This window comes from Oncorhynchus nerka, linkage group LG20 (genome assembly GCF_034236695.1).
Source record: "Oncorhynchus nerka isolate Pitt River linkage group LG20, Oner_Uvic_2.0, whole genome shotgun sequence".
Classification (NCBI taxonomy): Eukaryota; Metazoa; Chordata; class Actinopteri; order Salmoniformes; family Salmonidae; genus Oncorhynchus; species Oncorhynchus nerka.
This window is the reverse complement of record NC_088415.1, coordinates 96798369-96810864: the sequence shown is the minus strand read 5'-3', so window position 1 is coordinate 96810864 and position 12496 is coordinate 96798369. Positions and strand designations below refer to the sequence as shown.

At 45.3% G+C, this 12496-nt stretch overlaps 1 protein-coding gene across 1 annotated transcript in view; it reads right to left on the bottom strand.

Annotated features, from left to right (window-relative positions):
* Positions 1-12496, bottom strand: part of emilin2a (elastin microfibril interfacer 2a) — a 74662-nt gene that overhangs the window by 33103 nt on the left and 29063 nt on the right. The gene's annotated exons all lie outside the window — the stretch shown is intronic.

Genomic DNA, 12496 nt, shown 5'->3' with positions numbered 1-12496 from the left:
TTTTAAAAATAAGTAAATGCCAATAAAATAACTTTTATTACTAGCATGCTTAAAAGGCTGCAAAAATTGTAAATATCGGTTATCATTATCGTTTTTTTTGGGGGGGGGAAGGAAAATATTGGAAATCGGTATGGGCCCAAAACAAAAACAAAATCGGTCCATCTCTAGTAAGAAGTGTTGACAAGCTGAATGCAACAAGCATTCTAAACTTACGTACATACATAACGTTGTATGGTGGTATTATGCATGTTGTATTGTAGTCGTGTAATATTGTTGTATGGTGGTATTATGCATGTTGTATTGTAGTCGTGTAATATTGTTATGTACTGTTTAATATTTTATTTTATGTGTAATCCCCCAGAAATTGTCACATGAGCCAAATACAACAGGTGAAGACTTTACAGTGAAAAACTTACTTACAAGCCCCTAACCGACAATGATTTAAGAAGTTTTAAAAAAAGTGTCAAGTAAAAAATAGAATATAAAAGTAACAAAAAATTTAACAGCAGCAGAAAAATAACAAGGCTCTATACAGGGTGTTACGGTACAGAGTCAATGTGGAGGCTATATACAGGGTATTACGGTACAGAGTCTATGTGGAGGCTATATACAGGGTGTTACGGTACAGAGTCAATGTGGAGGCTATATACAGGGTATTACGGTACAGAGTCAATGTGGAGGCTATATACAGGGTATTACGGTACAGAGTCAATGTGGAGGCTATATACAGGGTGTTACGGTACAGAGTCAATGTGGAGGCTATATACAGGGTATTACGGTACAGAGTCAATGTGGAGGCTATATACAGGGTATTACGGTACAGAGTCAATGTGGAGGCTATATACAGGGTATTACGGTACAGAGTCAATGTGGAGGCTATATACAGGGTATTACGGTACAGAGTCAATGTGGAGGCTATATACAGGGGGTACCGGTACAGAGTCAATGTGGAGGCTATATACAGGGGGTACCGGTACAGAGTCTATGTGGAGGCTATATACAGGGTGTTACGGTACAGAGTCAATGTGGAGGCTATATACAGGGTATTACGGTACAGAGTCAATGTGGAGGCTATATACAGGGTGTTACGGTACAGAGTCAATGTGGAGGCTATATACAGGGTATTACGGTACAGAGTCAATGTGGAGGCTATATACAGGGTATTACGGTACAGAGTCAATGTGGAGGCTATATACAGGGTATTACGGTACAGAGTCTATGTGGAGGCTATATACAGGGGGTACCAGTACAGAGTCAATGTGGAGGCTATATACAGGGTGTTACGGTACAGAGTCTATGTGGAGGCTATATACAGGGTATTACGGTACAGAGTCAATGTGGAGGCTATATACAGGGTATTACGGTACAGAGTCAATGTGGAGGCTATATACAGGGTATTACGGTACAGAGTCAATGTGGAGGCTATATACAGGGTATTACGGTACAGAGTCAATGTGGAGGCTATATACAGGGTATTACGGTACAGAGTCAATGTGGAGGCTATATACAGGGTATTACGGTACAGAGTCAATGTGGAGGCTATATACAGGGTATTACGGTACAGAGTCAATGTGGAGGCTATATACAGGGTATTACGGTACAGAGTCAGTGTGGAGGCTATATACAGGGTATTACGGTACAGAGTCAATGTGGAGGCTATATACAGGGGGTACCGGTACAGAGTCAATGTGGAGGCTATATACAGGGGGTACCGGTACAGAGTCTATGTGGAGGCTATATACAGGGTGTTACGGTACAGAGTCAATGTGGAGGCTATATACAGGGTATTACGGTACAGAGTCAATGTGGAGGCTATATACAGGGTGTTACGGTACAGAGTCAATGTGGAGGCTATATACAGGGTATTACGGTACAGAGTCAATGTGGAGGCTATATACAGGGTATTACGGTACAGAGTCAATGTGGAGGCTATATACAGGGTATTACGGTACAGAGTCTATGTGGAGGCTATATACAGGGGTACCAGTACAGAGTCAATGTGGAGGCTATATACAGGGTGTTACGGTACAGAGTCTATGTGGAGGCTATATACAGGGTATTACGGTACAGAGTCAATGTGGAGGCTATATACAGGGTATTACGGTACAGAGTCAATGTGGAGGCTATATACAGGGTATTACGGTACAGAGTCAATGTGGAGGCTATATACAGGGTATTACGGTACAGAGTCAATGTGGAGGCTATATACAGGGTGTTACGGTACAGAGTCTATGTGAGGCTATATACAGGGTATTACGGTACAGAGTCAATGTGGAGGCTATATACAGGGTATTACGGTACAGAGTCAATGTGGAGGCTATATACAGGGTGTTACGGTACAGAGTCAATGTGGAGGCTATATACAGGGTGTTACGGTACAGAGTCAATGTGGAGGCTATATACAGGGTGTTACGGTACAGAGTCAATGTGGAGGCTATATACAGGGTGTTACGGTACAGAGTCAATGTGGAGGCTATATACAGGGTATTACGGTACAGAGTCAATGTGGAGGCTATATACAGGGTGTTACGGTACAGAGTCAGTGTGGAGGCTATATACAGGGTGTTACGGTACAGAGTCAATGTGGAGGCTATATACAGGGGGTACCGGTACAGAGTCAATGTGGAGGTTATATACAGGGTATTACGGTACAGAGTCAATGTGGAGGCTATATACAGGGTGTTACGGTACAGAGTCAATGTGGAGGCTATATACAGGGTTATACGGTACAGAGTCAATGTGGAGGCTATATACAGGGTATTACGGTACAGAGTCAATGTGGAGGCTATATACAGGGTATTACGGTACAGAGTCAATGTGGAGACTATATACAGGGTATTACGGTACAGAGTCAATGTGGAGACTATATACAGGGTATTACGGTACAGAGTCAATGTGGAGACTATATACAGGGTATTACGGTACAGAGTCAATGTGGAGACTATATACAGGGTATTACGGTACAGAGTCAATGTGGAGACTATATACAGGGTATTACGGTACAGAGTCAATGTGGAGGTTATATACAGGGGGCACCAGTACAGAGTCAATGTGGAGGATCTATACAGGGGGTACCGGTACAGAGTCAATGTGGAGGCTATATACAGGAGGTACCAGTACAGAATCAATGTGGAGGATCTATACAGGGGGTACCAGTACAGAGTCAATGTGGAGGCTATATACAGGAGGTACCGGTACAGAGTCAATGTGGAGGCTATATACAGGGTATTACGGTACAGAGTAAATGTGGAGGCTATATACAGGGTATTACGGTACAGAGTAAATGTGGAGGCTATATACAGGGGGTACCAGTACAGAGTCAATGTGGAGGCTATATACAGGGGGTACCAGTACAGAGTCAATGTGGAGGATCTATACAGGGGGTACCAGTACAGAGTCAATGTGGAGGCTATATACAGGGGGTACCAGTACAGAGTCAATGTGGAGGTTATATACAGGGTATTACGGTACAGAGTAAATGTGGAGGCTATATACAGGGTATTACGGTACAGAGTAAATGTGGAGGCTATATACAGGGGGTACCAGTACAGAGTCAATGTGGAGGCTATATACAGGGGGTACCAGTACAGAGTCAATGTGGAGGATCTATACAGGGGGTACCAGTACAGAGTCAATGTGGAGGCTATATACAGGGGGTACCAGTACAGAGTCAATGTGGAGGTTATATACAGGGTGTTACGGTACAGAGTCAATGTGGAGGCTATATACAGGGTGTTACGGTACAGTCAATGTGGAGACTATATACAGGGGGCACCAGTACAGAGTCAATGTGGAGGATCTATACAGGGGGTACCAGTACAGAGTCAATGTGGAGGATCTATACAGGGGGTACCAGTACAGAGTCAATGTGGAGACTATATACAGGGTATTGGGTTGTGCCGTGGCGGAGATCTTTGTGGGCTATACTCAGCCTTGTCTCAGGATGGTAAGTTGGTGGTTGAAGATATCCCTCTAGTGGTGTGGGGGCTGTGCTTTGGCAAAGTGGGTGGGGTTATATCCTTCCTGTTTGGCCCTGTCCGGGGGTGTCCTCGGATGGGGCCACAGTATCTCCTGACCCCTCCTGTCTCAGCCTCCAGTATTTATGCTGCAGTAGTTTATGTGTCGGGGGGCTGGGGTCAGTTTGTTATATCTGGAGTACTTCTCCTGTCCTATTCGGTGTCCTGTGTGAATCTAAGTGTGCGTTCTCTAATTCTCTCCTTCTCTCTTTCTTTCTCTCTCTCGGAGGACCTGAGCCCTAGGACCATGCCCCAGGACTACCTGACATGATGACTCCTTGCTGTCCCCAGTCCACCTGGCCATGCTGCTGTTCCAGTTTCAACTGACCTGAGCCCTAGGACCATGCCCCAGGACTACCTGACATGATGACTCCTTGCTGTCCCCAGTCCACCTGGCCATGCTGCTGCTCCAGTTTCAACTTCCACCTGACTGTGCTGCTGCTCCAGTTCCAACTGTTCTGCCTTATTATTATTCGACCATGCTGGTCATTTATGAACATTTGAACATCTTGGCCATGTTCTGTTATAATCTCCACCCGGCACAGCCAGAAGAGGACTGGCCAACCCACATAGCCTGGTTCCTCTCTAGGTTTCTTCCTAGGTTTTGGCCTTTCTAGGGAGTTTTTCCTAGCCACCGTGCTTCTACACCTGCATTGCTTGCTGTTTGGGGTTTTAGGCTGGGTTTCTGTACAGCACTTTGAGATATCAGCTGATGTACGAAGGGCTATATAAATACATTTGATTTGATTTTGATTTGATTACGGTACAGAGTCAATGTGGAGGTTATATACAGGGTGTTACGGTACAGAGTCAATGTGGAGGCTATATACAGGGTGTTACGTTACAGAGTCAATGTGGAGGTTATATACAGGGTGTTACGGTACAGAGTCAATGTGGAGGTTATATACAGGGGCACCAGTACAGAGTCAATGTGGAGACTATATACAGGGGCACCAGTACAGAGTCAATGTGGAGGATCTATACAGGGGGTACCAGTACAGAGTCAATGAGGAGGCTATATACAGGGTTATACGGTACAGAGTCAATGTGGAGGCTATATACAGGGTGTTACGGTACAGAGTCAATGTGGAGGTTATATACAGGGGGTACCAGTACAGAGTCAATGTGGAGGATCTATACAGGGTGTTACGGTACAGAGTCAATGTGGAGGTTATATACAGGGTGTTACGGTACAGAGTCAATGTGGAGGTTATATACAGGGTGTTACGGTACAGAGTCAATGTGGAGGCTATATACAGGGGGTACCAGTACAGAGTCAATGTAGAGGATCTATACAGGGTGTTACGGTACAGAGTCAATGTGGAGGTTATATACAGGGTGTTACGGTACAGAGTCAATGTGGAGGTTATATACAGGGTGTTACGGTACAGAGTCAATGTGGAGGTTATATACAGGAGGTACCGGTACAGAGTCAATGTGGAGGCTATATACAGGAGGTATCGGTACAGAGTCAATGTGGAGGCTATATACAGGGTATTACGGTACAGAGTAAATGTGGAGGCTATATACAGGGGGCACCAGTACAGAGTCAATGTGGAGGATCTATACAGGGTATTACGGTACAGAGTAAATGTGGAGGCTATATACAGGGGGTACCAGTACAGAGTCAATGTGGAGGCTATATACAGGGGGTACCAGTACAGAGTCAATGTGGAGGCTATATACAGGGGGCACCAGTACAGAGTCAATGTGGAGGTTATATACAGGGGTACCGATACAGAGTCAATGTGGAGGCTATATACAGGGGGTACCGATACAGAGTCAATGTGGAGGATCTATACAGGGTATTGGGTTGTGCCGTGGCGGAGATCTTTGTGGGCTATACTCAGCCTTGTCTCAGGATGGTAAGTTGGTGGTTGAAGATATCCCTCTAGTGGTGTGGGGGCTGTGCTTTGGCAAAGTGGGTGGGGTTATATCCTTCCTGTTTGGCCCTGTCCGGGGGTGTCCTCGGATGGGGCCACAGTATCTCCTGACCCCTCCTGTCTCAGCCTCCAGTATTTATGCTGCAGTAGTTTATGTGTCGGGGGGCTGGGGTCAGTTTGTTATATCTGGAGTACTTCTCCTGTCCTATTCGGTGTCCTGTGTGAATCTAAGTGTGCGTTCTCTAATTCTCTCCTTCTCTCTTTCTTTCTCTCTCTCGGAGGACCTGAGCCCTAGGACCATGCCCCAGGACTACCTGACATGATGACTCCTTGCTGTCCCCAGTCCACCTGGCCATGCTGCTGTTCCAGTTTCAACTGACCTGAGCCCTAGGACCATGCCCCAGGACTACCTGACATGATGACTCCTTGCTGTCCCCAGTCCACCTGGCCATGCTGCTGCTCCAGTTTCAACTTCCACCTGACTGTGCTGCTGCTCCAGTTCCAACTGTTCTGCCTTATTATTATTCGACCATGCTGGTCATTTATGAACATTTGAACATCTTGGCCATGTTCTGTTATAATCTCCACCCGGCACAGCCAGAAGAGGACTGGCCAACCCACATAGCCTGGTTCCTCTCTAGGTTTCTTCCTAGGTTTTGGCCTTTCTAGGGAGTTTTTCCTAGCCACCGTGCTTCTACACCTGCATTGCTTGCTGTTTGGGGTTTTAGGCTGGGTTTCTGTACAGCACTTTGAGATATCAGCTGATGTACGAAGGGCTATATAAATACATTTGATTTGATTTTGATTTGATTACGGTACAGAGTCAATGTGGAGGTTATATACAGGGTGTTACGGTACAGAGTCAATGTGGAGGCTATATACAGGGTGTTACGTTACAGAGTCAATGTGGAGGTTATATACAGGGTGTTACGGTACAGAGTCAATGTGGAGGTTATATACAGGGGGCACCAGTACAGAGTCAATGTGGAGACTATATACAGGGGGCACCAGTACAGAGTCAATGTGGAGGATCTATACAGGGGGTACCAGTACAGAGTCAATGAGGAGGCTATATACAGGGTTATACGGTACAGAGTCAATGTGGAGGCTATATACAGGGTGTTACGGTACAGAGTCAATGTGGAGGTTATATACAGGGGGTACCAGTACAGAGTCAATGTGGAGGATCTATACAGGGTGTTACGGTACAGAGTCAATGTGGAGGTTATATACAGGGTGTTACGGTACAGAGTCAATGTGGAGGTTATATACAGGGTGTTACGGTACAGAGTCAATGTGGAGGCTATATACAGGGGGTACCAGTACAGAGTCAATGTAGAGGATCTATACAGGGTGTTACGGTACAGAGTCAATGTGGAGGTTATATACAGGGTGTTACGGTACAGAGTCAATGTGGAGGTTATATACAGGGTGTTACGGTACAGAGTCAATGTGGAGGTTATATACAGGAGGTACCGGTACAGAGTCAATGTGGAGGCTATATACAGGAGGTATCGGTACAGAGTCAATGTGGAGGCTATATACAGGGTATTACGGTACAGAGTAAATGTGGAGGCTATATACAGGGGGCACCAGTACAGAGTCAATGTGGAGGATCTATACAGGGTATTACGGTACAGAGTAAATGTGGAGGCTATATACAGGGGGTACCAGTACAGAGTCAATGTGGAGGCTATATACAGGGGGTACCAGTACAGAGTCAATGTGGAGGCTATATACAGGGGGCACCAGTACAGAGTCAATGTGGAGGTTATATACAGGGGGTACCGATACAGAGTCAATGTGGAGGCTATATACAGGGGGTACCGATACAGAGTCAATGTGGAGGATCTATACAGGGTATTGGGTTGTGCCGTGGCGGAGATCTTTGTGGGCTATACTCAGCCTTGTCTCAGGATGGTAAGTTGGTGGTTGAAGATATCCCTCTAGTGGTGTGGGGGCTGTGCTTTGGCAAAGTGGGTGGGGTTATATCCTTCCTGTTTGGCCCTGTCCGGGGGTGTCCTCGGATGGGGCCACAGTATCTCCTGACCCCTCCTGTCTCAGCCTCCAGTATTTATGCTGCAGTAGTTTATGTGTCGGGGGGCTGGGGTCAGTTTGTTATATCTGGAGTACTTCTCCTGTCCTATTCGGTGTCCTGTGTGAATCTAAGTGTGCGTTCTCTAATTCTCTCCTTCTCTCTTTCTTTCTCTCTCTCGGAGGACCTGAGCCCTAGGACCATGCCCCAGGACTACCTGACATGATGACTCCTTGCTGTCCCCAGTCCACCTGGCCATGCTGCTGTTCCAGTTTCAACTGACCTGAGCCCTAGGACCATGCCCCAGGACTACCTGACATGATGACTCCTTGCTGTCCCCAGTCCACCTGGCCATGCTGCTGCTCCAGTTTCAACTTCCACCTGACTGTGCTGCTGCTCCAGTTCCAACTGTTCTGCCTTATTATTATTCGACCATGCTGGTCATTTATGAACATTTGAACATCTTGGCCATGTTCTGTTATAATCTCCACCCGGCACAGCCAGAAGAGGACTGGCCAACCCACATAGCCTGGTTCCTCTCTAGGTTTCTTCCTAGGTTTTGGCCTTTCTAGGGAGTTTTTCCTAGCCACCGTGCTTCTACACCTGCATTGCTTGCTGTTTGGGGTTTTAGGCTGGGTTTCTGTACAGCACTTTGAGATATCAGCTGATGTACGAAGGGCTATATAAATACATTTGATTTGATTTTGATTTGATTACGGTACAGAGTCAATGTGGAGGTTATATACAGGGTGTTACGGTACAGAGTCAATGTGGAGGCTATATACAGGGTGTTACGTTACAGAGTCAATGTGGAGGTTATATACAGGGTGTTACGGTACAGAGTCAATGTGGAGGTTATATACAGGGGGCACCAGTACAGAGTCAATGTGGAGACTATATACAGGGGGCACCAGTACAGAGTCAATGTGGAGGATCTATACAGGGGGTACCAGTACAGAGTCAATGAGGAGGCTATATACAGGGTTATACGGTACAGAGTCAATGTGGAGGCTATATACAGGGTGTTACGGTACAGAGTCAATGTGGAGGTTATATACAGGGGGTACCAGTACAGAGTCAATGTGGAGGATCTATACAGGGTGTTACGGTACAGAGTCAATGTGGAGGTTATATACAGGGTGTTACGGTACAGAGTCAATGTGGAGGTTATATACAGGGTGTTACGGTACAGAGTCAATGTGGAGGCTATATACAGGGGGTACCAGTACAGAGTCAATGTAGAGGATCTATACAGGGTGTTACGGTACAGAGTCAATGTGGAGGTTATATACAGGGTGTTACGGTACAGAGTCAATGTGGAGGTTATAGACAGGGTGTTACGGTACAGAGTCAATGTGGAGGTTATATACAGGGTATTACGGTACAGAGTCAATGTGGAGGTTATATACAGGGTGTTACGGTACAGAGTCAATGTGGAGGCTATATACAGGAGGTACCAGTATAGAGTCAATGTGGAGGATCTATACAGGGTATTACTGTACAGAGTCAATATGGAGGCTATATACAGGGGGTACCGGTACAGAGTCAATGTGGAGCCTATATACAGGGTATTACCGTACAGAGTCAATGTGGAGGCTATATACAGGGGTAACCAGTATAGAGTCAAAGTGGAGGCTATATACAGGGGGTACCAGTACAGAGTCAATGTGGAGGATCTATACAGGGGGTACCAGTACAGAGTCAATGTGGAGGATCTATACAGGGGGTACCAGTACAGAGTCAATGTGGAGGCTATATACAGGGTATTACTGTACAGAGTCAATGTGGAGGCTATATACAGGGTATTACTGTACAGAGTCATTGTGGAGGCTATATACAGGGGGTACCAGTACAGAGTCAATGCACCGGGGCACCGGTTAGTTGAGATAATAATAATGTAAGTGCCTTAATTAATGTGTTTGGACCCCAGGAAGAGTACCTGCTGCCTTGGCAGGAACTAATGGGGATCCATGATAAACCCCAGGAAGAATAGCTGCTGCCTTGGCAGGAACTAATGGGGATCCATGATAAACCCCAGGAAGAGTAGCTGCTGCCTTGGCAGGAACTAATGGGGATCCATAATAAACCCCAGGAAGAGTAAGTAGCTGCTACATTGGCATGAACTAATAGGGATCCTTAATAAAGACAAATTCAAACTGGACCCTAAACTCATTGAGATGGAGAGGGCACATAGGAATGACACTTTCTTCCCTGATGGATGGCCCAGATCTACAGTGAGGGAAAAAAGTATTTGATCCCCTGCTGATTTTGTACGTTTGCCCACTGACAAAGAAATTATCCGTCTATAATTTTAATTGTAGGTTTATTTGAACAGTGAGAGACAGACATGTTTACTGTTCATTTTTGTTGTTTTTCACCTTATATATTCACTTTGTATGTTGTCTACCTCACTTGCTTTGGCAATGTTAACACATGTTTCCCATGCCAATAAAGCCCTTGAATTGAATTGAATTGAATTGAATTGACAGAATAACAACAACAAAAAATCCAGAAAACCGCATGTGAAATATGTTATAAATTGATTTGTATTTTATTTAGGGAAATAAGTATTTGACCCCCTCTCAATCAGGAAGATTTCTGGCTCCCAGGTGTCTTTTATACAGGTAACAAGCTGAGATTAGGAGCACACTCTTTAAAGGGAGTGCTCCTAATCTCAGTTTGTTACCTGTATAAAAGACACCTGTCCACAGAAGCAATCAATCAATCAGATTCCAAACTATCCACCATGGCCAAGACCAAAGAGCTCACCAAGGATGTCAGGGACAAGATAGTAAACCTACACAAGGCTGGAATGGGCTATAAGAACATCACCAAGCAGCTTGTTGAGAAGGTGACAACACAAAATAACTGTTGCATGGAGCCCCTTGGCCTGGGGCTCCACCTAAGATCTCACCTCGTGGAGTTGCAATGATCATAAGAACGGTGAGGAATCAGCCCAGAACTACACGGGATGATCTTGTCAATGATCTCAAGGCAGCTGGGACCATAGTCACCAAGAAAACAATTGGTAACACACTACGCCGTGAAGGACTGAAATCCTGCAGCGCCCGCAAGGTCCCCCTGCTCAAGAAAGCACATATACATGCCCGTCTGAAGTTTGCCAATGAACATCTGAATGATTCAGAGGACAACTGGGTGAAGGTGTTGTGGTCAGATGAGACCAATATGGAGCTCTTTGGCATCAACTCAACTTGTCGTGTTTGGAGGAGGAGGAATGCTGCCTATGACCCCAAGAACACCATCCCCACCGTCAAACATGGAGGTGGAAACATTATGCTTTGGGGGTGTTTTTCCACTAAGGGAACAGGACAACTTCACAGCATCAAAGGGACGATGGACAGTGCCATGTACCGTCAAATCTTGGGTGAGAAATCCTTCTCTCCGCCAGGGCATTGAAAATGGGTCATGGATGGGTATTCCAGCATGACAATGACCCAAAACACATGGCCAAGGCAACAAAGGAGTGGCTCAAGAAGAAGCACATTAAGGTCCTGGAGTGGCCTAGCCAGTCTCCAGACCTTAATCCCATAGAAAATCTGTGGAGGGAGCTGAAGGATCGAGTTGCCAAACGTCAGCCCCGAAACCTTAATGACTTGGAGAAGATCTGCAAAGAGTAGTGGGACAAAATCCCTCCTGAGATGTGTGCAAACCTGGTGGCCAACTACAAGAAACATCTGACCTCTGTGATTGCCAACAAGGGTTTTGCCGCCAAGTACTAAGTCATGTTATGCACAGGGGTCAAATACTTATTTCCCTCATTAAAATTCAAATCAATTTATAACATTGAAAAGCTAAAAAAGCTTTGTTAAAGTTTGGTCGCAAATGGGTCTTCCAAATGGCCAATAACCCCAAACATACTTCCAAAGTTGTGGCAAAATGGCTTCAGGGCAACAAAGTCAAGGTATTGGAGTGGCCATCACAAAGCCCTGACCCTCAATCCCATAGAAGGTTTGTGGGCAAAACTGAAAAAGCGTGTGCGAGCAAGGAGGCCTACAAACCTGACTCAGTTACACCAGCACTGTCAGGAGGAATGGGCCAAAATTCACCCAACTTATTGTGGGAAGCTTGTGGAAGGCTACCCAAAACATTTGACCCAAGTTAAACAATTTAAAGGCAATGCTACCAAATACTAGTTGAGTGTATGTAAACTTCTGACCCACTGGGAATGTGATGAAAGAAATAAAAGCTGAAATAATCATTCTCGCTACTATTATTCTGACATTTCACATTCTTAAAATAGTGGTGATCCTAACTGACCTAAGACAGGGAATTTATACTAGCATTAAATGTCAGGAATTGTGAAAAACTGAGTTTAAATGTATCTGGCTAAGATAGATGTATGTAAACTTCCGATTTCAACTGTATGTATTGTATATAGTTTTTTGTGGTGTGGTTTTTTCAAGCCCCTGAGCTTCCAACTACACCTGCACACCGTTTATTTATTCGGTTTTATCTGTACTGTTGTTGATCACTTGTTTTCTTTGGTACAAATAAATTAAACTACACAAAAACAAATCCATCCATTCATCCACCCATCCATC